This window comes from Saccopteryx leptura, chromosome 11 (assembly GCF_036850995.1).
Source record: "Saccopteryx leptura isolate mSacLep1 chromosome 11, mSacLep1_pri_phased_curated, whole genome shotgun sequence".
Lineage (NCBI taxonomy): Eukaryota > Metazoa > Chordata > Mammalia > Chiroptera > Emballonuridae > Saccopteryx > Saccopteryx leptura.
Window position 1 is genome coordinate 42,049,395 of NC_089513.1, and position 4,069 is coordinate 42,053,463.

The window sequence follows — 4,069 nt, forward strand, 5'->3', positions numbered from 1 at the left end:
TTTTTGTACAACAACAGGATAGTTAACTCTTTCGTGGACCAGCACATAATTTTCAGCAGACTGGGCTGCAGGTCTGCGGTTGACAAACACTGGCTCTAGCTAGCTCTTTCAAGAGGAACCAAATAAACACTTCTCCGTGAATTCCGCACAGATGATTTGAGATAGGGCTACTATTGATCTGAATTTACCAGGTAATTTTTTTCAAGTTCTCCTTTCCATCCTGAAAAAGGAAAAACCAACAAAAAATCCTGCAACATTTTTGTTTGTGTTTTTGTTTCAGGCAAGAAATGAGATCACTGGTGAGAAAAGGTTTTACTTACCATAAATACGAACAATGTTGAAAAGCTTTGGTGATAGTATAGCTAGCGTTCACCTTAATGACCTCCCCAAAGCATCAAGTAGAAAGCGCCTTTGAGGAGATGGAGAAAGAGAATGAGGGTTGGCTGGGGGTTACTGTATTGTCCCCTGCTTGCCTGTTACCTCGTGGGAAGCCCAGTTTTCCTCAAGGGGCCACATGTTGGTGAGGGGCCCAGCCTCTTGCTCTCACATTCTGTATTAGAAGATATGTTACCAATTGGTGGTCTTCATGGATCAAGTCACTCTTGTATCGCCTGACCAGGCAGTGGCGCAGTGGATGGAGTGTCAGACTGGGATGCAGAGGACCCGAGTTCGAAACCCTGAGGTCACTGGCTTGAGTGTGGAGTCACTCAGTCTGTTATAGCTCCCCAGTCAGGTTACACGTGAGAAAGCAATCAATGAACAACAAAGGTACCGCAATGAAGAATTGATGCTTCTCCTCTCTTTCCTTTCCTGTCTGTCTCTCTCTTTCCCTCTCTCTGTCGCTCTCTCTGTCTCTGTCACACATACATACACAAAAAATCATGTAGCTTATTTTTCTTGTATCATATCTTCTTTGTTATCTGAAAAAGGTTGCTGTCTGGAGTTTTATTTCCCTTTCCATCTGAGAAAAACAAACCCAACCTCACTTATTTTTCAATTTTTCAGGCCACATTCATCAACAAAAATATCTAGTTTTTCCTTGTCACCACCACCCTCTGCCCATAGATGTGCCCCTCACCAAGGAATGTCTGCCACCCCACAGCCAAAGGGAAATGTATGATGGGGGCCTTTCATGGGTCCATGGAGGAAGGCAACTAACTGAGCCCAGCAAGGTGCAGCTGACCACAAGTTTCTGTGGCTTTGGCTCAGGCCTTGCTCTGCTACCACTTGGTTCTAGAAATCTACAACAAGTCGCTTCACTCATCTGAACTTCCAGTACTATGTAAGTTGAACTCAATAATGTCCAAAGTTCTTTCTTGTTCCATACTTCTCCAAATCATATAATTCTCTAAATCACATAATTTTGCAGGTACCTCATGATATACAAAGCCAGTCTTATCATTACCCTAAATGACTGGCTAAGATATCTTAGCTGGCTAATGTTTTAAAAGGGTTAGGCAGGCCCTGGCCGGTTGGCTCAGTGGTAGAGCGTTGGCCTGGCGTGCGGGGGACCCAGATTTGATTCCTGGCCAGGGCACATAGGAGAAGCACCCACTTGCTTCTCCATCACCCCCCTCCTTCCTCTCTGTCTCTCTCTTCCCTTCCGGCAGCCAAGGCTCCATTGGAGCAAAGATGGCCCGGGCGCTGGGGATGGCTCCTTGGCCTCTGCCCCAGGCGCTAGAGTGGCTCTGGTTGCGGTAGAGCATCGCCCCCTGGTGGGCAGAGCATCGCCCCCTGGTGGGCGTGCCGGGTGGATCCCGGTCGGGCGCATGCGGGAGTCTGTCTGACTGTCTCTTCCTGTTTCCAGCTTTAGAAAAAAAAATACAAAAAAAAAAACCCAATAAAAATAAAAAAATAAAAAATAAATAAAAGGGTCAGGCAGAACTAATTTGAAATCTTGTTCAAAATTTTGAACAAGATTTCAAATGTTTCTGGCTTTCTTAGTACTTCATCTTCTTCCAAAAAGAACTTCAGTAACAACCTAGAATTTCCTTTCTCCAAATAGGCTTATCCTTAAGCATCTCAGACTTATAGAAATGTTGGCTATTCATAAAACTAACATTACGTCCCATATTCCCTTTGACTAGCTCTTGCAAGCGATTAAGGAGATAAGAAAGCTTCTTTTTGCTCAAGAGTTGGACCCTAAGCTGCAAAGCCGTCTTAGGAACACTGAGATACAGAGCCCCTGTGCAAGCAATGACAAAGAAGGGCCGTGTGTTGCGTCCTCTCTGCCTGACAGGAATGGGCTGGCTGGGAGGGAGAAGGGTCCGGCAGACACGATTGCACTGCAATGTCTTCCACGGCCAGGGGAGGGAGAAGCATGTGCCATCTACATGCCATGTCTTCCCCTGGGATAAATAATGAAGAAGAATTTAGTTCAGACTAAATATTAGTATAACCAAGTCCTACAGACTAAGAAGAAAGGATAAAAATGTGGAGGAAAAAGAGGTGGTTCAGAAAGGAGCACCCTGAGCGGGGGGAAATCAAAGGACATATATAATACTCAGTGACAGAGGATAAAGGTCTGGGAAGCAGGCTGGTAATACAACTGAGCTCAAGAATCCCAACGAGGTCATGGCTAAGCATCTGAAATAAGTTCTTCAACCAGGGACCATGGAAAGCTGAAAGAAAAAAAAAAGAAGAAGAAGAAGATTCACATCAGGAAGTCAAAAAAGCTATGTTCACCTGGGGATCAGATAACTTAAACTCTGTTGAAAGGACTGTCAATTTGGGAGAAAAATGTCCTTCCACAAGAAGCAGCAAAAACAGAGGCTCCAGTGGAATTGTAGGAGCTGAGCAGACTCAGGGCCCGGGAGCTTGGAGCTGCTATTGGTGGGAGTGGAGCCTATGGTGGGGGAGTGCTTGCAAGCCAGGCCCGGCAATGACTCTCAGGGTTCCCAGCCTAATAAATGCTTTCACACCCAAGGGAAGACTTGAACAAGCCATCAAAGAGGCCTTGTGCAGCTGAAAGATGGAACTGAAGTGAGATCTGGAGTTGTTACCTCTTAGATGTTTCTTGAGCCTTTAACTGTCCCCAAGGCCACTATGGGGGTTGAGGAAACCAGCACTTCAGAGCTGTTCCCAGTCGCTTCTATTGACAGTTCCACTCTTCTCCATTTGTGCAAGACTCTGTGGTGTGCTCACAGCCTCATTTTCTCCTGGGTAAGAATCTATTTCATAGCCTGACAAGGAGGTGGCACAGTGGATAGAGCATCAGACTGGGATGCGGAGGACCCAGGTTCAAGACCCCGAGGTCGCCAGCTTGAGTGTGGGCTCATTTGGCTTGAGCAAAAAGCTCATCAGCTTGGATCCAAGGTCGCTAGCTCGAGCAAGGGGTTACTCGGTCTGCTGAAGGCCCGCAGTCAAGGCACATATGAGAAAGCAATCAATGAACAACTAAGGTGTCGCAACAAAAAACTGATGATTGATGCTTCTCATCTCTCTCCGTTCTTGTCTGTCTGTCCCTGTCTAACCCTCTCTCTGACTCTCTCTCTGTCCCTGTAAAAAAAAAAAAAAAGAATCTATTTCACATTGGAAGCCTTTTCAGACCTACTGCTCTTCTTTTACGAAGATTAATATGGCGCAGATCACCTATGTTCTTGTCCTTTTCTTGTTTTATAAATGTGCCACCAGCTTTTCTTTACTAGTTTTCTAACAGGTCTCTCTTCTTTGAAGTTGGCTATAGTGAAAAACTTTAATCTTTTTTTTGTGGCTGGAGAAAATGTGAAGTCAAGGACAGATTCTGCTGTTATGACATGTTGTAACCTACCCTACCCTTTCTTAAAGTCTATTCCTACTGGTGGTTGCTTCCAGACTGGCTCAAGAGATGTGTTATGTGTACCTAGCAGCGTGCATGTGGGTCATAAACAGACTCTTTGGAGCTTGCTGCAGGATAGTGGGGACACCAAGTCAGAAGGTGCACCACTGAGACTGAATCCAGCTGCATTCATAATGAAAAGATATTCCAGTTTGCTAAAATCCTGACATATGACTTTGCCCAAGAACAACCTACAGTTTGATTTTTCCTTTTGGTTCTGGCCCCAGCTGTGTCATTTGCTGTGTTTAAAGT